General features: G+C 36.3%; 1 pseudogene; it reads left to right on the top strand.

Moving 5' to 3' along the window:
• The first annotated feature begins 14,998 nt into the window (after positions 1 to 14,998).
• LOC113197268 (septin-7 pseudogene) lies at positions 14,999 to 16,338 on the top strand (annotated as a pseudogene).
• Positions 16,339 to 23,161: the final 6,823 nt, after the last annotated feature.

Raw genomic sequence — 23,161 nt, 5'->3', positions numbered from 1 at the left:
AATCATATTGTCTAACTCATAGAGTTGTTGTAAGGAAGAAATGTGTTAATATATGCAAAGTCCATGGTGAGACCTCAATAAATGCTACTAGAAAACAGGAATAACTCACAAGACCTATAAAAGACATAGGAATAAAAATGTTCATAACTAAGACCTGGATGAAGGCAGGCTGCAGAAACAAAAGGAAAATGAGATTTTGATCTAACATGAAAGTTCTACCTTAAAAAACCTAGTTGATGGGAATAAGTATTTTTTTTAAAATTGATTTTATTTTTTAAATACATGACAGCAGAATGTATTACAATTCTTATTACACATATAGAGCACAACTTTTCATATCTCTGTTTGTATATAAAGTATGTTCTCACCAATTCATCTCTTCATACATGTACTTTGGATAATGAGGTCCATCACATTCCTCCATCATTGCTAACCCCCTACCCCCTCTCTTCCCCTCCCACTCCTCTGCTCTATCTAGAGTTCATCTATTTCTCCCATGCTCCCCCTCCCTTCCACACTATGAGTCAGTCATCTTATATCAGAGAAAACATTTGACATTTGATTTTGGGGGGATTGGCCAACTTCACTTACATTATCTTCTCCAATGCCATCCATTTACCTGCAAATGTCATGATTTTATTCTCTTTTATTGCTGAGTAATATTCCATTGTGTATATATGCCACATTTTTTCATCCATTCATCTACTGAAGGGCATCTAGGTTGGCTCCATGGTTTAGCTATTGGGAATTGTGCTGCTATAAACATTGATGTGGCTGTGTCCCTATAGTATGCTGTTTTTAAAGCCTTTGGGTATAGACCCAGGAGAGGGATAGCTGGGTCAAATGGTGGTTTCATTCCTAGTTTTCCAAAGAATCTCCATACTGCTTTCCATATTGGCTGCACCAATTTGCGGTCCCACCAGCAGTGTATGAGTGTACCTTTTCCCCCACATCCTTGCAACACTTATTGTTGTTTGTCTACATAATAGCTGCCGTTCTGACTGGAGTGAGATGATATCTTAGAGTAGCTTTGATTTGCATTTTTCTAATTGCTAGAGATGATGAACATTTTTTCATATATTTGTTGATTGAGTATATATCCTCTTCTGAGAAGTGTCTGTTCAGGTCCTTGGCCCATTTATTGACTGGGTTTTTTTTTTTGTGTGTGTGTGTGTGTGTGTGTGCTTAGCTTTTTGAGTTCTTTATATACCCTAGAGATTAGGCCCTAATCTCCATCATGTGGGATTAGGCCCCAAGTTCCTTAATAAAACTCCTATAGCACAAGAATTAAAACCAAGAATATATAAATGGGATGGACTCAACCTAAAAAGTTTCTTCTCGCAAAAGAAACAATCAGTGAGGTGAATAGAGCGCCTACATCTTGGGAGCAAGTATTTTAGGAGGCAGATCCTGGCAACATCCAACATTCCCAAAGGTATCAGTGGGATAAAAGACGAATCATTGGCAGGCAATGAACAATGACAGGAGGTTTTACTCCTAGTTAAAACTTGTATGTGTAGTTAGCACAGAATCCACAGTTCAAGTCCAGTGGGCACAAAGTTGTCAAGAACTAAATAAGTAATACGCATTTTAAAAGGAACAAAAAGATTATCTTATTAAGGAAGGTTCCATATCTATTTTTTAGGGTTCTATGATGTATGCCAAGGATTGCTACTATCCAGTCTTTCTGTTTCATTTCTCTCAGTAGTTACTGTCATTTTGTTTTCTGCAATTATATACCACTGTGTTTAGGATAAGGTTAACAGCAATAAAGAATTATTATAAAGTACAATAAAGAATTACTGTTAAGTACTCAGAGGTCCCTCAGTATGCTTTTATTTTGGAGGAAAAGAAGATGGAAAATAGGGAGGGTTAGGAGGGTAGGAAGAGCTGATTCCTTAGAAAGATAATGCAAGATGGAGAAAGACCTCCCTGAAAGGATAATCCACGGAAGGGCATATCAACAGCTTAAAAAATATATTTACCCTCCAGTTTATATTTGGCACTATTTTAGGACTGGTGGTTTGCCATCCAATGATTACATTCTGGCAACAGTATGTAAGATATTACTTTTGTTTTAAACCCAAACCAAAACAATAACCATGTGATGGAAATTATCATAACTCTCATTTTATAGGTAAGGAAACTGAGTTGCAGAAATATCAAATAACTTGCTAGAAGCAAATTATTCTTGTCCTGAACATACTGTCGCCCATGTCCCTGTTCATAACCATAAAACCACCTTGTTCTTTGAGATGAGGCCATTGTGATATATTGGATCTGATCTGACATGGATTTTGGAAATCTTTTAAGTCATATCAGAATCTCATTTTTAATTAATTGATGAGGGCCATCTAAAGGTGTTCTAAATGTTTTTATCTATGAGAAGATGAAAGATTGATTTTTAGTAAAATCTTACATTTGGAACAGTGCATTATTTTACTATTTTAGAACACATAGATAAATCTTCTTTAAATTGGTTGTTTTATTTATGGCTGCTAGTGTTAACCAATTACTGGATCTACTTTGTGCTCAGTTATCATATATTACACATGGGGTTGATCAGCCCATTTTGGTGTGTGGGGGTGTACTGGGAATTGAATTCAGGGGCACTCAACCATATCCCAGTCCTGTTTTGTATTTTATTTAGAGTCAGGGTCTCATTGAGCTGCTTAGCACCTCGATGCTGCTGAGGCTGGCTTTGAACTTCCTGTCTCAGCCTCCTGAGCCGCTGGGATTACAGATGTGTGTGTCCAGCCAATCAGCCCATTTGATTCAGACTTAGTATCAACTTTTTCTGGGAGCATTTGGCTCATTTATAGTACTCTATATATACAACATATTGCTGTTTGGGTTAGCTTTTCATTGCTGTGACCAAGATACCTGACAAGAAAAACTTAAGAAAAAATTTATTTGGGGTTCACAGTTTCAGAGGTCTTAGTCCACAGATGGCCAACTCCATTGCTCTGAGCCCAAGGTGAGGCAGGACGTCATGGGGAAGAGCCCTGTGGTGGAAAGCTGCTCAAGTCATGACAGGGTCAGGAAGCAGAGTGAAAGGAAGAAGGGACCACAGGGAAGGTGAACCCTTCTAGTACACATCCCTAATAACACACCTCCTCCAGGCCCTTATCCCAACACCTGCCTAGAGTTACCAGTCAAGTCAATCCATTTAAACTAAGATGGACTGAGTAGGTTACAGCTTTCATAATCTAATCACTTTACCTCTGAATGTTCCTGCATTAACACAGGAGCTTTGGGGTAACACCTCATATCCGAATCATAACAATTGCTTATACATATAGAAAAAATATCATATCTGTATTTTATAGACATATATATTAATAGAATAAAGAGAATATACTTGTATATTAATGTCTTCAATGTATATTAAAATAATCAAATATGTTCTGTCATATTCATCCTTTTATATTCAAAGTAACGTTTTGCACATAGTATATTGAACTTCCTTTTTTGTTTCAGTGTTGTTACCGAATTTGTGGGTTTTATATATTAACAATAATAATGAAATTGAAACAACTTAGTGTGTTGGAAATCCCTTTAAGATGGTTCCTTTGTTCCTTAAACACTGTAATATACATTCTTAAAATGATCTGTCCTTTCTGATAATAACAAATAGATAAAAAGGTAAACATACATAGATATAAATTTTTTTCTCGTCTGAGACTTAGAATCAGTCACCATCTATGATTTTTTTTTCCTTAAAATAACATTAGGGAAAAAAATCTGGGCAGCTAGGGTCAACATGACTTTCAAGGGTTGGCAAAAGTGCTATACTGCCATTACTGCTTCGTCACTTTTAATACAAAAATGAAAAATAGTAGTTGTTTGTGAGGCTATAAATTCCTGTTGATTTTTTCCACTCAATACTTTATTGTGTTGTAGACTACGATTCCTGTAGCAGAATGTTTGAGCAACTGCCAAGGCTTTTAACTATGTCCTAACACTATGTAGGTCTCATTTGCCTTAATTACCTCATTTGTAAAATTGATACATTCAAAAGGTTATTTGGACCTTTGGATGGAATCATGCATGCCAAATACCTTTAAACATTTTAGTAGCTAGTAAGTGCACACCCAATGTAAGCTAGAGATATAAAATTTACAACTGTGTCTTCTTCCTTGGCAAAAACCTTTCTCCAGCCCACAGAGCGCTACTAGCTGCCATATTGTTATAACTCAGACTTGCCTCTTGATTTATGGTTGTTTAAAATGGAGCTGGGTATTTAGTTGGAGTCTAGATCAAATTTCTCTTTACAAACCTTAATTAGTATTTCTTTTTCTCTTGGAAAATAATTTGGATTAGCAAACTATGAGTATTGATTTTTTTTCACCCATATAAGTCACTTTAAGATTAGTGTGAACCTTTATCTGGCTTGGCTTTAGTGAGTTGTTCACAGCTGGTCCAATCAGCAATAACTCATAAAGTGGGAGCAGACAGAGAAGGAAAATTTGCCTTGTTTTGTGGCACTGAGACAAAAGGGCAGTTTCTTAAGGAGGAATGTCATTGTGTGCTAGGCAGTTGACCTGAAAGTGTCTAATACTAACTTATAAATGATCTCTAAGAGGAATTATTGATATTTTAGAGCAGCACAGTTCAGTGGCACTTTCTGTGAAGATGCACATATTCTTTATCTGTCCTCTTCAATACGGTAGCTACTAGCCACTTGTGACTTTCAATACTTGAAATGTTACTGTACAACTAAAGAGCTGACTAAATAAAATTAATCTTATATGATTTAAATTAATATAAATTTAAATAGCAAAATGTTGCTAGTCACTTCTATATTGGAAAGAACAATTTTAGAATGTTATTTAAATCAAATGAATATTATACTTACTTAAAATTTCACAATTTGGAATTAATCCTGTATAGAAATTTGGTCTTATTATTGATTATCTGAATGAATCCAAGCAAGTTACTTTATTGATCCAAGTCTCAATTTTGTTTTTATTTTGTTTGTTTATTTGTTTGCTTTCCAACAAAAAGTGGAAATAGTAATTCTCATTTTTAGGACAATGCTACTCAAAGTGTGGTCTGTATATCAGTACTTATGAGTACTTATTAGTGCTTATTTATTTCTGGTCAGAAATAAAAGATAAGCACTTAGAAGCTTTCATAGAAATTCAACAGAATAATGTTATTCAACCTATACAATTTTATATGACATACAAAATTTTCATTTTCCCAGCAATTTGCAACAGATTGAAAATAGAACAAAATTGGTCTTTTACCACAGATGGTTTGCGAAATTCTATCAGAGATTCATTATAGGTGAAGAGAATGGAATGATAGTTGTTATACAGCATGTAACTGATGTATGGCTGTTATTCTAAATGTCAATCTCGAAATTTTTCAATATCTAAAATAATAAAATCAGTTCCTCCTTTGAAGTGCTCCAAACATAGTGCCATTGATTGATTTTGTGACTGGCTAACCATGTTCATGCCTATAAATCTTTGTTTCTTTCAATAGCCACAAGGCATAATAAATTAGAATTACTATAAGTTAATGGCAAATAATTTCACTCTAATGATTGCTGTACATTTTTAAATGTCTTGTTAATAATGTAAGAAATATAATTTGTTATTCCAAGTGCTTAAGGAATAATGTATTCAAGTGATTAAAAAGACTATTGTAATTGTATTTGAAATATTTCCAAGCAAAAATCTCAATCCAAAATGGTCATTCAGAAAGCCTATGTTCTTGATAAAAATGCTTCCGTGAAGAATCTTAGAAAATAAGGAGTAAGGGGCTGGGGATGTGGCTCAAGCGGTAGTGTGCTCGCCTGGCATGCGTGCAGCCCGGGTTCAATCCTCACCACCACATACCAACAAAGATGTTGTGTCTGCCGAGAACTAAAAAAAATAAATATTAAAAATTCTCTCTCTCTCTCCTCTATCATTCTCTCTTAAAAAAAATAAAATAAGGAGTACTGAAGTAATGTCAGTTAGACATTTAAAAATATATAGGGGGCTGGGGATATAGCTCAGTTAGTAGAGTGCTTGCCTCACATGCAAAAGGCCCTAGGTTCAATCCCCAGCACCACAAAAAATTAAAATAAAGAGGATTTATAGGTACAGCAAAAACAACACATGATTGATAGTCATAGCATTAAATTCAAACTATATTCAAAATGAAAAAATCTTTGTACAATAAATAATGGACTATCAAAAAAACCATATACAGTATCTAGGGCTTCATAAAAATTTAGGAACACAAAAGAGTAGAAAGTGCCTACAGTATGAACCTTAAAAAATTGATGAGATTTAAAAATTGGAGACTGATTCAACAAAACAAAGCTGACTGCATGCTGTAATATGTTTTGTTTAAAATTAATCGACATGATCAAGTTTCTTCTCCTTTCCTATTCCTTCCCTTTCTTTACTTTCTGCTTCTGCTATCTATGGTTATTTAACAACTCTCTAAGAACTAAGAGTAATTGTCAGAAATTGTGTGTGTGTGTGTGTGTGTAGACATGTGTATTCAGAAAGAGTAGTTTTGAAATGAATAATAAATACTTGAATTCATAGGTTACATCGGTTAACATCATTCCCAATTCCTATTTCCTGACATAAAATATTAAATATTTTGCTCTTAATTTTATGTATTTCAGTTTTTAGGTACCACAGTAAGATGCCTTTCCAAAATATAACAAAAATGAACAGAGTTACTTGAAAAATAAAATTTGAAATGATCACATAGAGCAGAGATGTACAAACTCGTTTCAGGACATGTAATGGCTTGCTTGGGCAAACTTGGCAGCAATCATGCTCAATGCCTAATATATCTGAAGAACAAAGTGGAGAGCAGATAAATATGTTGTTCATCCAGGAATGCAAAGAAAAAGAAGTCGCAGAGGTCTGAATTAGCGCTAACCATCCCCACAGGATGTTGGTGAGGAGGGGTCTGGTGCTCCCCTAGTCTCGGAATCTCCATCTGCCTCACAGACAGAAATTTTGCTCCTGTGGAACAGGACATGTCAGACTCTCAAGGCACCATGTCATTAAACATTAGAATCAAATAACTGACTCTTCTTATTCTCATTGCATGCTCACTAAGCTGCCTTCTGCTAGCTTGGCTTTGTATTTAGTTGGTCTACAGGGATGTACTGATGAGTAATTCTAGTCCACTCAACCATTAATTTTAGGTTGGAATTCTGATATGTTAGTCTTTTATCCTTGCCTATCTCAAGTCTACCCTGAAAAATATAACCATTGTTAGTATGCTGACAAAATTAGATTTATTTACTTGTTACAAACTGAGGACCATGTGAGCTCATGGACCATGAAGAATCCATTGTAATAAATGCCATCACATAAGATTTTGACTGTCAACCAGTATTTGCCAGACAATAACTTTTTGTATTCCTTGTGCCACATTTCATAACAGTCAAGGGACCACATTAGGTTTAGATTTTAGCAATAGGAGGTCTTCAATATTTAAATAATCTCTTGATTATTTTTCTTTCCTTGATATTACCTCAAAATTACCCAGATGATATTATTTGGAAGCTGTAAATGTAAACTGTGAGAATTAGAATCAATTGAGAGCTGCAATTAGTAAATTTGAGAAGTGAAAGTGAACAGAGTGCAGTTAGAGCAAAGAAGCAAATCTCTGTTTCATTAACCTGTTTTCCCTGTGCCAATTGCTCTAGTCTCAACTCTTTCCAAGTTGCCACCTTCTTTTGTACAAAGGAGAATGAGGAAATGCTGAAAGGCAAGGACTCAAAGAACATCTTAAAATTAGTTATTCTTGAAGGAAGAGCATTGGTTAATTTAATAATGATTTTCAGAAAACTACTAAATAGGAGACAGTAAACCCATAATAAAGTAAAGTTGTATTGTTTTATTAAAGTAAAATGAATTGTTGGATTTTACATACAGGGTTAGGAGTGTTAGTAAATTATAATCATCAGTTAACAGCATATGGACTCCAAGGAAAATGAAGGGAAAAAGCTAAGAAGAATATATAGATATTAATGAAATTTTTATTAGATTTCACAAATGCAAGTAGTATCAATATATAATACCTATGTATTTATCATGTTTGAATATATGAGTATAAAAAGAAATTTTTAGAAATTTACCATATATCTTCAGAATGTTTATATAAGCTGATGAAGATTTATGATGTGCTAATTGGAAATAACAAAAGGAAGACATGGTTTAGATAATAGATGATGTTGAAAATAAACATGTAATATGAATGACAGATAAGAACTGTATTCCAAGTTATGATTTCTAACACACTATGAGATGGTAAGACTTTATAGTTTTATCTAAATACTGATTATAAAACAGGGTTCACATTAGAAGTAATTTGCAGCCTGCCTCAAGAATGTCAGATAAGCCAGCCCATCATTAGTTAATTAAACCCTACAGTATATATTTATTAAGGCTCATTAGTGCAAGACATTGGGCAGGGTCCAAGTTTATTAAAGTAAATAAGATACAGTCTCTAAGCTTGGGAGTTTATCTTGTAATGCAAGATACAAAGAATTAAGTTAAGATTACAATATGCAACTGAGTTTAAAATGATGGTGAAAGTGATGAATGTTCTGGAAGAACACAAAGGAATTTAATCTAGACATCAATAAGATTCCAGAGAGGTTTTCTAAAACTTCTCTCAATGACAAGAAGAAGAGGGCAGAACTGAGTTCAGGAGAGAGGAAGTAACATGGGCAAAGTCTTAAGAAGCTTTTTGAAGAAAAATGCTCACTCAGTATGACCAGACCATAATGTATAAACTCAAAATGGCAAGATTAGAGAGGTAAGCAGGGTCAGTGAAACCTTGAAGGTGTTTGTAATTCATGTTAGGTTCTTTGGGTTTTACTTAGAAAGCTATTTAATTTTTTTAAAAAATATTTATTATTAATATTTCGACATACAAAAAGTATAGTAATATCAAAAAAGTCTGTATAAGTAATACTGAGCTTAAGGAATAAACTGTAAGGACTCTTTGAAAAAAGGAAAAAACCCCAGACAAAAAAAAAATAAATCTATATACGATACAAACATGCATATGATTGAATTTTTTTATGTATCCCTAAATGATAGTATTTTTCTACTTCATGTTTTATTGAAACCAGTATCTTGAGTTTAGTATATTTATTTCTACATGTTTGGCTTAGTACTCTACATATGTAATTCTAAATGACAAAACAAATGGTTGAGAGGTGAGGAAGCTTATCAGATTAAATATAAGATACCAATTAAATTTGAAATTCAGATAGACAACAAAAAAAACCCTTTAGAATGAATGCTAAATTGTATAACTGAAATGTCCCCAATAACAAAATTTTAATTGCAAAATGGTCACTCAGAAAACATATGTGTTATGAAATGGTTCTTTGAAGAAGCTTAGAAAAATATGAAATGTTGAGGTCATGTAACTTGCAAACATAGCAAAAATCCATGCAATATTTGAGATGTGCTTATAATAAAAATGTTTATTGATTATCTGAAATTCAGTTTTAACTGGGTGTCCTGTAACTTTGTTTGACAAACTCTGACAAAGCCAGGAGTGAGTAGATACATGGTTCTGTGTATTTAGGCACAGCTAGGAATAAAAGCCAGAGACACTTTGCAAGCAGTTTCAAACAATAGTAGTCTGAACCCAAGAATGGCCAATGGGAAAAACAGAAAAATTATTTCATTTTAGAGCTGTATGGGAGGTAGAAATGTCAGGACTTGGTATCTGGTTGAATGTGGGGTTGAGGGAAAGGAAAGAATTTGGGACAGTGAAAGTGAAGTATAGTTTTGGTCAATGAAATTGCTAATGAAGATGAGTTTCACTTTGGACATGGTGAGTTGGATATTCTTAAGGAATATTTAACCTACTCAATAGCAGAATGTAATTAGATAGATTCTGGGCAATAAACTAATTTAATAAAACAGATCCAAAATGTAGGCTCTCTATTCACCTCACTGATTGTTTCTTTGGCTGAGAAGAAGTTTTTTAGTTTGAATCCATCCCATTTATTGATTCTTGCTTTTAATTCTTGAGCTATAGGAGTCTTCTTAAAGAAGTCGGGAGCTAATCGGACATGATGAAGATTTGGGCCTACTTTTTCTTCTATTAGGCTCAGTGTCTCTGATTTAATTCCAAGGTCCTTGATCCACTTTGAGTTGAGTTTTATGCGTGGTGAGAGATAGGGTTTTAATTTCATTTTGTTGCATATGATTTCCAGTTTTCCCAGCACCATTTCTTAAGAAGCTATCTTTTCTCCAGTGTATGTTTTCTAAGGTCTTCTTTAATTTCTTTCTTTAGCATTCTGTAGTTTTTGTTGTAGAGATCTTTCACCTCTTTTGTTGATTCCCAAGTATTTTTTTTTTTTTGAGGCTACTGTAAATGGGGTAGTTTTCCTCATTTCCCTTTCAGAGGATTTGTCACTGATATACAGAAATGCCTTTGATTTATGGATGGTGATTTTATATCCTGCTACTTTGCTGAATTCATTTACTAGCTCTAGAAGTTTTCTGGTGGAATTTTGTGGGTCTTCTAGGTATAGAATCACATCATCAGCAAATAGCGCTAACTTGAGTTCTTTTTTTCCTATCAGTATCCCTTTAATTTCTTTAATCTGTCTAATTGCTCTGCCAGTATTTCAAGAACTATGTTAAATAAAAGTGGTGAAAGAGGGTGTCCCTGTCTTGTTCCAATTTTAGAGGAAATGCTTTCAACTTTTCTCCATTTAGAATGATGTTGGCCTGGAGCTTAGCATAGATAGCTTTTACAATGTTGAGATAGATTCCTGTTATCCCTAGTTTAGATTCTTCTCAGCAAAAGAAATAATCAGTGAGGTGAATAGAGAGCTTACATTTAGGGAGCAAATATTTACCACACACACATCAGATAGATCACTAATCTCTAGGATATATAAAGAATTAAAAAATATTAACACCAAAAACCCCCAAATAACTCAATCAATAAATGGGCCAAGGAACTCAACAGACAATTCTCAGAAGATGATATCTAATCAATCAACAAATATATGAAAAAATGTTCAACATCTCTAGTAATTAGAGAAATGCAAATCAAAACTACTCTAAGATATCATCTCACTCAATTCAGAATGGCAGCTATTAAGAACACAAACAAGGGGCTGGGGATGTGGCTCAAGTGGTAGCGCGCTCGCCTGGCATGCGTGCGGGCCAGGTTCGATCCTCAGCATCACATACAAACAAAGATGTTGTGTCTGCTGAACTAAAAAAATAAATTTTTTTTTTTTTTAAAAAAGAACACAAACAACAGTAAGTGTTGGCAAGGTTGTGGGGGAAAAGGCACACTCATACATTGCTGGTGGGTCTGCAAATTGGTGCAGCCGATATAAAAGCAGTATGGAAAAATCCTTGGAAAACTGGGAATGTAACCATCATTTGACTCAACTATTCCACTCCTCTGTCTATATCCAAAGGACTTTAAAACAGCATACTACAGGGACACAACCACATTAATGTTTAAAGCAGCACAATTCACTATAGCTAAAATATGGAAGCAACCTAGATGCCCCTGGTAGATGAACACATAAAGAAAACGTGGGATATATACACAATGGAATATTATTCAGCATTAAAAGAGAATAAAATCATGGCATTTGCAGGTAAATGGATGGAGTTAGAGAATATAATACTAAATGAAGTTAATGAAGTTAACCAATCCCCAAAAACCAAATGCTGAATTTTTTTCTCTGATTTAAGAATGCTGATTCATAATGGGGTTGGGGAGGTGAGTGGGAGGATTTGATGGACTCTAGATAGGGCAAAGGGGAGAGAGGGAAAGGGAAGGGGAATGGGGGTAGGAAAGACACTGGAATGAGGTGGACATCATTACCCTAAGTATATGTATGAAGACATGAATGGTGTGACTCTACTTTGTGTACAACCAGATATGAAAAATTGTGCTCTATGTGTATTGTATGAATTGTAATGCATTCTGCTGTCATATATAACAAATTAAAATTAAAAATAAATTTTGAAAAACAGATCCAAAGAGCCAATAAGCACATGTCTTGACCCTTATTTATTTATACCTTCTAATTCTTTATATACCAAATTGTTTTTCCTTATCTGTTCATTTTCTGGAAAATAAAAAAATTTTATTCTTGTTTTAAATCTCTTGCTCCAAGCCTTTGTTAGTGATCTAAAAATAGTTTCACTTATAAATACTGCATTTTATCTTTTCCTTTTCATCTCATTGACCTGGAATCTTCTGGCATCTTTTCTTCCTATCCTCTCAAATCAGACTGTGTGTTTTATCTGTCTCAGAGGAATTGCTTCCTTCAGGAACTTCCAGAGCTATTGGCTTTGGTATCCTTGACAACTCCTGCTTCTCAGATTTTCTTTTTCTGATTCCTTAAGAGAAATAAGACTAAATCACTGATAACAGTGGACAGAAATAGTAAAAGGCAAGAGCCCAGCATTGCCTCTGAAAAAAAATATGTATACAGATTTAGAGGAAAGAAAAAAAATGAAATGTAGAGAGATGGAAGTAAAACCTATGAAGTGTTGCTTTATGTGGTTTGTCAACTTGTATGTCTGGGAATTGTTGTGAGGGTTTTCAGGAGATTTTTAAGAGGATTACCTCATTGGAATCTGTTTTGCCTATCTAACCACACAATTATCCTAGGCCTGGCTCATAGAGTGTACAAAATAATATTCTTGGTCTAGGATGATTGTCAAAGTACAAATGTAAACCTTAAGAGAAGGAGAAAAAAAAGTGTAGACTAAACTTGCACTTATAGTCATATTAAAGACAGACAGTATGTGCTACAAAGAAAATTGAGTCAAATTAGTAACCACCAAACTTAATTACAGTTCTGATGCATTTATGAAATAAAACCAGTGAGATTTTATTGTTTTGTGCAGTACTGCTATCACATCACAGAAAGGCAGGAAGCTGAAACTCCAAACCTAGGTTCTTGTGTTTTAACAAAAGAAGATTTAAAGTCACTCACAAAAAGTCATGCAAGAGAAGTTTATTAGAAGTGAAAATTAACTTAATGAAAAGTGAGGCTTAGGAAAAAAGCACTCTGAGGAAAGAGTGTGGGTCCTCTTTAGGCAAAGACTGAAAAAGAAGATAATGCTGCCCCTCCTCAACTTCATTACTGTTTAATGTTTAATAGCAGAACTGGAGTACCTCTGTACTCTTTGCCAATCAGGTGTTCAATTACTCCTTCATGTCAGGCAGAGGAGTTTTTCACCTTAGTTGACAGTTCTCCAGAACTGTCATGGTGGCCATCCTATTTAGGGGGCTTCATCTACAAGTCCATGTTAATGTGGGCACTGTGGTTAATAGCTGGCCAGAAGTTACCTTAGTGCACCTAAGCTACTAAAGGAATCTTCCTTCCCACATAAAGGAGACACCTTTAGCCATTATTCTTAGCTTCATGTCAACATCAATGGACCTTATCAAGGTTAGCCCATTGATTCTTTATTCTTTATGTATTTCCCAATTAGCTCCTTTTTCTTCTGTTTATTTTCTACAAATTAACTACCAAACTTTGCTTTCTTATTTACTATAGAAGAAATTTAGAGAAGAATCCTAAAGTAATTTAAAGAACACTTGTGAAAAGGATATGTCCCTGATGCTTCCAAGGGAAGCCACATATGGTTGTCAAGGCCTTGACTTGGTAGAGGAAAGCTTAAGGAGCTAGAAGGCTTCTCACAAGTTCCTAAGAATAATTCCTGACACATCTCAGCTGACACTTAACAGCAAATCAAAAAATCAATTTTTGATCAAATTGGTCTTAAACACCTGACAGGAAAATATAACCAAAACACAGCCACAAAGAGAGAGACTTTTAAAAAATGTAACTTAACATGTAAATTTGTTTTAGTCTCCCCAAAGTAAGTAAAACTGGAAGGTGATTAAAAAATTGTTCTTATGCATTAATGTCTAATAAGTATAACAAAAGACACTGTCAGAGTCACAGTTTGTTCTGAGTCAATTTGAGACCTAAGAATTTTCCTAAATCTGTTTTTCACTGGTTTGATTGTATAACTCTGATATTTATTCCTCTGATTAGTCTATAGATCAGAATTTGACACATGGAAGCACTAACGAATTATACCCCAAAACTCTCTGTGATGCTGAAAGAGGTATTTTTCCTTCTTCCTTTTTAAATTTTTTATTCTAATTTGTTCTATATGACAGCAGAATGCATTACAATTCATATTACCCATTAGAAAACTGATGCCTTTGGATGTTTTCACTATAGCTCAGGGTGGCAATTGTGCCATTTTCCAGACTAAATGTTGTGTTTACATTCATGACCAGTTCCCTAATTGAGAGGTCAGGGAACTCCCCAGACTTTCAGGACATTTAGAGAAGTTCCATTATTCCCAGAGTTCCAGCTGACCTTAGAGGGCAACAGTCAAAATATTGGCTGAGTTTTCCTCGGCCCTTTTACTTCCTTCATTTTGGTCTCCAAGTTTGGATTTTAAGCATCCGGCAGGCCAGTTCCACCATTCTTGAAATGGGAGTGACATGCTACTATCAGTACTAGAAGTCAGCTTGTTATTCTATCTTTCCTGTAGGAGATAACTAATTGTCGTAAATTAACTCAGGTTGTTCTGTTGAAAGTAGTACTTGTGTGAAATACTAACAGGCAACAGTTGTAAATTTTTACAAGGAAAAGACAAAATGAAGTCAACAAGAGTAATAACATATTCAGACTGTATAATAACTTTGAACCAAGAAACATAATCTCTAATAGCACTAAGGTATATGTGATATCTAATTAGCCCCTAAAAGACCCATTAATTTGTGAACTCAATTAATTGTAAAATTCTTTACAAGTTTTATTTTTTAAAAAAACTCTCTTACAGAATCTGAGCAAGACACCACCCTTGTACCCCACTGACCACTCCTCTCCAGAATTTTCACAGAAAAACGTAATGCAGTAAGCCTTAGAGGCACTGTTGAAGAAGATAAAGAGACCCGACTATCCACATCCATGGAGTAAGCTCATCCAAAAAACCCTGAAGGCTACGTGGGATTTGCCAATCTCCCAAATCAAGTTTATAGAAAATCAGTGAAGAGAGGGTTTGAATTCACACTTATGGTAGTAGGTGAATCTGGACTGGGAAAATCAACATGAATCAACTCATTATTCCTCACAGAGTATTCTCCAGAGTATCCAGATCCTTCCCATAGAATAAAAAAGACTGTGCAGGAGGAACAATCCAATCAAAGAAGGTGGTGTTCAGTTGCTGCTCACAATAGTTGATACCCCAGGATTTGGAGATGCAGTGTATAATCGTAATTGCTGGCAGCCTGTTATTGACTACATTGATAGTAAATTTGAGGATTACCTAATCGCAGAATCTCGAGTGAAAAGATGTCAGATGCCTGATAACAGAGTGCAGTGTTGTTTATACTTCGTTGCTCCTTCAGGACATGGACTTAAACCATTGGACATTGAGTTTATGAAGCGTTTGCATGAAAAAGTGAATATCATCCCACTTATTGCCAACGCAGACACACTCACACGGGAGGAATGCCAACAGTTTCAAAAACAGATAATGAAAGAAATTCAAGAACATAAAATTAAAATATATGAATTTCCAGAAACAGAAAATGAAGAAGAAAATAAGCTGGTTAAAAAGATAAAGGACCGTTTACCTCTTGCTGTGGTAGGTAGTAATACTATCATTGAAGTTAATGGCAAGGGTCAGGGTGTGGCTGACCTTAAAAATGGTGAACATTGTGATTTTATAATTCTAAGAAATACGTTGATAAGAACACACATGTAGGACTTGAAAGATGTTACTAATAACGTACAGTATGAGAACTACAGAAACAGAAAACTGGCAGCTGTGACTTATAATGGAGTTCATAACAATAAGAATAAACGGCAGCTTACAAAGAGCCCTCTGGCACAAATGGAAGAAGAAAGGAGAGTGCATGTAGCCAAGATGAAGAAGATGGAAATGAAGATGGAGCAGGTGTTTGAAATGAAGGTCAAAGAAAAAGTTAAAAAAATTGAAGGACTCTGAAGCTGAGCTGCAGCAATGCCATGAGCAAATGAAAAAGAATTTAGAAGCCCAGCATAAGGAATTAGAAGAAAAATGTCATCAGTTTGAGGAGGACAAAGCAACCTGGGAAGCTCAACAACGTATTTTAGGATAACAGAACTCTTCGAAGACCTTGGGGAAAAAAGAAGGAGGAGGAGGAGGAGGAGAAGGAGGAGGAGGAGGAGGAGGAGGAGGAGGAGGAGGAGGAGGAGGAGGAGGAGGAAATTCTCTATTGACCACCAGTTACCTATTAGTTGCCAACATGCCAGCTTGGACATCAGTGTTTGTTGGATCTGTTTAACCAATTTGCACCAGTTTTATCCATAATGATGGATTTAACAGCATGACAAAAATTTTTTGCTGTTGTTGTTCTTGATGGAGATTAAGATGCCTTGAATTGTCTAGGATGTTGTATACTTAAAAAGTAACAGCCTTAAATACCTTTCTACATTTAAAAATTTTTTATTAAAAAGATGTCTTCAATTTAATGCAAGAGAACATTTTACTGTTGTACAATCATATTCTGACAGTTTGATTGTTTACAGGATATTCCAGAATAAAAGGACTCTGGAAGGTTTTCATGGAGGATAAATTGACATAATATGATGCTAACTATGCTTCTCTATGATAATTATAATATAAAGATTCCATTCAGTGCAGCCTATACAATAATGTAATTTAGTCTAACACAGTTGACCCTATTTTTTGACACTTTCATTGTTTAAAAATACACATGGGAAAAAAAAAAACCTATATGCTTACAGTGCACCTAGAGCTTTTTCATAACACCCTCTTTTTTGTTTGTTCTGGATTCTTTAAATATGTATTATTTTCATTTAGTGCCCTCTTTAGCCAGAATCTCATTACTGCTTCATTTTTGTAATAACATTTAATTTAGTTATTTTCCATATATTTGCCTTGCTAAAAATAGAATATAGCGTCTTTCATATGGTAGGATCAACAAGGAAACTTTCCTTTAACTCCCTTTTAACATTTTATGGTAAGTAGAAGGGGGAAATGCATTTATAGATCATTTCTAGGCAAATTGTGAAGCTAATGACCAACCTGTTTCTACCTATATGCAGTCTCTTTATTTTATTAGAAATGGGCATCATGGCCTCTTAAAGAAAAAAAAGTCACCATTCTGCATCTAGCTGTATCCATATAATGCATTTCTGTACTTTTTGATGTATTGTAAAAAATTCACATAATAAACAATATTATCATGTAAAAAAAACAGCAACAAAAAAACTCTCTTACAATCTTAAATACCTTTTATAATTTACCAAAATCAAATGTAATTTTGTATTATGTCCCTAATTTATTTGGGGATCACAGTTTACTTTACAACAAAAATTTATCCTTTGAACTCAACTTTAAATGAGCTTAAGTCTATCTACTTTGAAATTATCTTAATATGGAATAAGGTGAGAGGGGAATGTCCTACTAATGTCAAGGAGATACTCAGGGAGGCAATGAGAAAACACACCACCGTGGATCCTGAATCCACAGCAGGCTTCCTATTTTTTTTAAAGAGAGAGAGAGAGAGAGAGAGAGAGAGAGAGAGAGAGAATTTTTTATTTAATATTTATTTTTTAGTTTTCAGCGGACACAACATCTTTGTTGGTATGTGGTGCTGAGGATCGAACCCGGGCCGCATGCATGCCAGGTGAGCGTGCTACCGCTTGAGCCACATCCCCAGCCCCAGGCTTCCTATTTTAAAGAAGAAATTTAACATTCAATCAGCACCCGATAGTCATTGGAAATTGCAAACATTGGCATATGGCCCTGATCAATCCTTAGATGATATCCTCTGGCTTTCAACTTCCATTTTTTATAATAGAGACCAAGAAGAAAAGAAGGAAAGAAAGAATAAAGACAGAAAAAAGACTAATGTGCTGGCTTTGGTCCTAAAAGGAGTAAGCTTCCTAGGTGAGAAAAGAGGAAATGAAATGTGCCTTGAGCCACAAAGGGACTTGTTTCCATTGTGGAAAAGAGGGAGACTTTTCAAACAGGAATGCCCACAAGTCAAATAGCCACCTCTGGGGCCCTGCCCTAAATGTCAAGGCAATCATTGGAGTAGTGACTGTCCTCAAGTGCATAGATCCTCGAGGCCAGATTCCTCCACATAGGCCTGATGGGGCCCAGGGTTGATTCTACTGGCTCACATAACTCCTGTCACCATGCATGAGTCCAGGATATGCTTCTCCATGGGGAGACAAGAGGTCAGTTTCTCTTAGTCACTGGCACCAGTTTTTCTGTACTTACCTCTTATCTTGGACCTCTTTCCTCTAATACTATAATGGTGCAAGGGGTATCTGGATGGCCTATTACCGGAAAGTTTACTCCCCCACTGAGTTGTGAGTGGGATGGGATGATGTTTTCTCATACATTTCTGATGACCCTAGAGTGCCCTACCCCTTTTATGGGGAGAAATTTACTTTCAAAACTTCAGGCTTCCATCACGAGGAAGTTGGGACCACCAGGACCCACTGTCGACCTCTATGAGAATGTGATATAAACCCTAAAGTATGAGCCACTGAAGGGAAAATTGGATGGGTGAAAAGTGCAGTCCCAATTTAAATAATCTTAAAGGATCCCTCTCTCTTTTCACATAAGAGATAATACCCCCTATGTCCAGAGGCAATAAGAGCTTATTAAAGATCATTTGGGGGGTGGGGTAGGGTTGTGACTCAGTGGTAGAGTGCTTGCTTAGCATGCATGAGGCCCTGGGTTCGATCCCCAGTACCACATTAAAAAAAAAAAAAAAAAAAAAAACCCAAACCAAAAGACAAACAAACAAAAACTAAAAACTAAAAAATAAATAAATAAATAAATAAATAAATATAACGGTATTGTGTCCATCTACAACTAAAAATATTTTTTTAAAAAATTCATTCAGAACCTCAAACGGCAGAAACTTTTAGTGTCCTGTAACAGCCCAGGCAATACACCCATTTTAGAAGTTCAAAAGCCAAATGGGGAATGGCACCTAGTCCAGAACCTTTAAATAATTAATGAAGTAGCTATTTACTTCCACCTTGTAGTTCCTAATACATATACTCTGTTATCTGCGATTCCAGCTGCTGCTGCTTGGTTTACCATGTTAGATTTAAAATATGTCTTTTTCTGTACACCTCTAGACTCCCAATCACAATATCTATTTGCCTTTGAGGAACCAGATAGTGGATTTCAATTAACTTGGAGAGTGTTGCCTCAAGGATTTAGAGATAGCCCTCACTTGTTCAGACAAATCTTAGCTAAGGACTTAGCAGAATTCGGAGATAAAACATCTGTAATTATTCTCCAATATATGACATTCTTTTATGTGCCACCACCCAGGAAGAATGTCAAAAGGCCACTACAGAACTCCTAAACTTCTTAAACTGGTTATAACATCTCAAAGAAGAAAGCTCAGTTATGCCAACAACAGTTTCAATATTTAGGATTAGAGCTGTCTCAAGGAACCCACAAGCTAGGACAGGAAAGACTATATCCTCTACCGCTGACAGTAAGGCAACTTAGAAGCTTCTTAGGGATAACTGGAAACTGCAGGCTTTGAATTCCTGGGTATGGGGAATTAGTTAAGCCTCTTTAGAGCCTCATTCAATAAACTCTACACCAAGAAACAACTGCCCTGATATGGGAACCAGAAAATATTAAAGCCTTTAAGGCATTAAAAGGGAACTTACTTCAAGCCCTTGCCCTCAGTTAGCCTATTGAACAAAAATTCAACCTGTTGTTCAATAGGTTAACCCTCAGTTAACCTATTGAATAAAAATTTAACCAGGAATAGCCCTGGGAGTGATCACACACAAGAGTGGACCCACTCTCAGTAAGGAGCTTGACAGTGTCTCTGGCCCCACTGTTTGCAGGAGGTTGAAGCAGTAGTCCCTGCTGGTCCCTGAGACAGTCAAAATCACCCTGGGAAGAGATCTCATTGTCTGCACCCGCAATGATCTCTAGGGGATTTTAAATACAAAAGGGGGACTATGACTCTCTGACAGTCACCTTCTAAAATACCAGACTTTACTTCTAGAAGGACCTGTAACTCAAGTAAGGACTTGCTCTAATTTAAACACAGCTACTTTTCCTCCTAGAAATGTTGGAGGGGAATCCTGAACGTGACTGCCCACAAGTCCTAGCTGTAAATTTCTTAGTTTGAGGAGAACTTCAGAGCCTTCCAGTGTCTAATCCAGACCTCACCATCTTCACAGAAGGGAGTTTCTTTATGGAACAAGGAGAACACAAGGCTGGATAAGCTGTGGTCACTTTACTTGATACCTTAGAGGGACAATCTTTGTCCTCTGGTGCAAGCACACAGCTTGTAGAATTGATAGCCCTAATGAGAGCACTGGAGCTAGGGAAACAATAGAGAATTAACATTTACACTGACTCTAAATTCTTACCGAATCCTGCATGCACATACAGAGATTTGGAAAGAGAGAGGATTTCAAACAACAGGGGTAATGTCCATAAATATCTATGAGCAAATCTTAAAAAAACTGTTAGAAGCTGTTCATTTCCCCAAAGAGGTAGCAGTAATCTACTGTTAGGGACAGCAAAAGGGAATAGATGACATAGCAGAAGGCAATAGAGGATCAGATTAACATGCCAAAGAGGCTTCTAAGTGGCCTTGGCAGCGAACAACAACTTAACCCTGTGAGTATGGACAGGCCCTCCCCCAGAGAAAAGACCTAAATACACCCAGAAGGAGACACACCAGGCCTTATCTAGAGGAGGTATTCTCTTACATTCTGGGTGGATTCAGATGAAGATAACAAACTCTACTTACCTGCTAACTCTTGCAATGGAAGATATTACACACCCCACACCAATCTTTCCATTTAGGAGAAAAAACACTCTAAAATTAACTCAAGAGATATTTGAGGGAAGAAACATTTCAAAGACAATCTGTTAGCACAAAAGGACAGAGCAGGGTACAAACTTCACAAGTCCTCAGAGCCTTTATTCAGCAATAGAATTACACCTCCATGGACCCGATTTTCCTAGTGGAAAATGAACCACTGGCCATAGCAGGAGTCTGTGCTTATATAGGTTACACTGAGAGGTGACTTAATTACAGAGTGTGTCAGTTTGGGCACTCAGGAATTTGGGATTTGGGGCTGAGGGTATAGCTCAGTTGGTAGAGTGCTTGCCTCACATGCACAAGGCCCTGGGTTGAATTTGAGAAAAAGGAATTTGAGATTTGTTTTTACTAGACCAGATGAAGAATCTGGAGTCAGCAATCAGTATCTGGGAAGGGTTTATTTGGAGGAAAGAATCAATGTTTTGGCCTCCTCCCGGACACTGTCATTCTTGATAGATATCTCCTCCCCACGGTTTGTTTCATCAATGGAGAAGAATGTATTGGGAATGGATCAATGTTATCAGTATATCCTTCCTCAATCCCTCTTCCCAGGCCACATTATTTTGGGGTTTGTCATTTTCCATATCTAACACAATCCACCAAATCGTCAAAGCTTGTAAGACATGTCAGAGAAATAACTTGCTTAACTCTGCCAAGAAGCCCCCAGGTTTACAAAAGACAGGACAGTTTCCTGGGGAGGACTGGCAATTTGATTTGATTCATATGCATAAGAGTGGTAGTTCTGATATTTATTGGTTATGGTAGAAACCTTTATTGAGTGGACTGAGACCTAGCCCTCCCAATCAGAAGTAGTCAAAGACTTATTACAGGAAATAATTCCCCTATTTGGAATGTCTCACATCCTCCAGAGTGACAATGGAGCAGTTTTCAAGGCAGCTGTCACTAGGGAATATCCAAAATCCTAGGCACAAAATACCACCACGGACTCCAGTCTTCAGGAAGGGTAGAAAAATCTTATGATATCGTAAAGAGGCATTGAGAAAACTCACTCAAGAAGTCCACTACCCATGGCCTAAGGTGCTTCCCCTGATCCTACTCAGAGTCAAGAACAACCCCAAAACACTAGGGCTTAGCCCATTTGAACCATTCCCAAAGAATTATATTCTTAAAGGTCAGGAAACTGCAGATCTAGTGGCTCATATTCACAAAGCTGGCCAAGTTTCAAGCTGAAATCTGTACATATCCCATATCTGAGCCAATCACTGCTCCACCTTTTTATGAGCCTGGGGACCTAGTTATGATCAAGAACATACCTTCAAATCCCCCAAATTTTTACCATATTTGTAAAGGACATTTTCCTGTAATCTTATCTACCCCCTCTGCAGTGAAAGTGCTGGGACAGGAAAACTGGATCCACTACTCTTAGGTTAAAACCTGCCATCCTGAATCAATTCCAAATAAATTTCTCCTCCCCAGGAATTGAGGAACAATACTCCTGCTCTCCAATAGAAAACCTGAAATATCTCTTCCACAGAGACAATGGTGATATATAAACATTTTTTCCTCTCTTTCTTTATTATTGTAGACAGATCCACTGAAATTGAGCCAACAGTATGCCACTAGGTTACAAAAAGATAACTGTTGCATATGTGTACTATTACCCCTTTCCAGCACTTCTGGGCTACCTTGGTGGGTATCCCCCTTACAGGGCAGTGACTGGATAAATTTACAATTCTTTTTTTTTTTAAAGAGAGAGTGAGAGAGGAGAGAGAGAGAGAGAGAATTTTTAATATTTATTTTTTAGTTCTTGGCGGACACAACATCTTTGTTTGTATGTGGTGCTGAGGATCGAACCCGGGCCGCACGCATGCCAGGCGAGCGCGCTACCGCTTGAGCCACATCCCCAGCCCCCAAATTTACAATTCTTAATGTTAGAACAAAAGGAGGATAAACGCTCTTTTCAGACTGCTATTCATTACGGTATTAAATTATGGCCTATAACTGAAACTTTATCACAACCAGATCATAGGAAAACTTTCACTTTAAAGCAGACCAACCTTCAGACCTCTACAACTGTTAAGCCACATATAGGCCCATTCACTTCTTGCTTTCCACTATCACCACCAACATGTCAAAGGTATAAGGATGGTTACTATCAGATTTAGGATGAATATTTGTTCCTTATACCCACCATTGGGCATCTAAACCTAAAAGCCCCAATCTATTAGGAACAACGTAACCATACCTATGACAAATGGCCTAATGTTACTCGAGAATTAGGATGGACCCAAGA

The sequence above is a fragment of the Urocitellus parryii genome, chromosome 11, assembly GCF_045843805.1.
Source record: "Urocitellus parryii isolate mUroPar1 chromosome 11, mUroPar1.hap1, whole genome shotgun sequence".
NCBI classification, from domain to species: Eukaryota; Metazoa; Chordata; class Mammalia; order Rodentia; family Sciuridae; genus Urocitellus; species Urocitellus parryii.
Note: the sequence above shows the minus strand (reverse complement) of the source record. Positions and strands in the feature narration are given on the sequence as shown.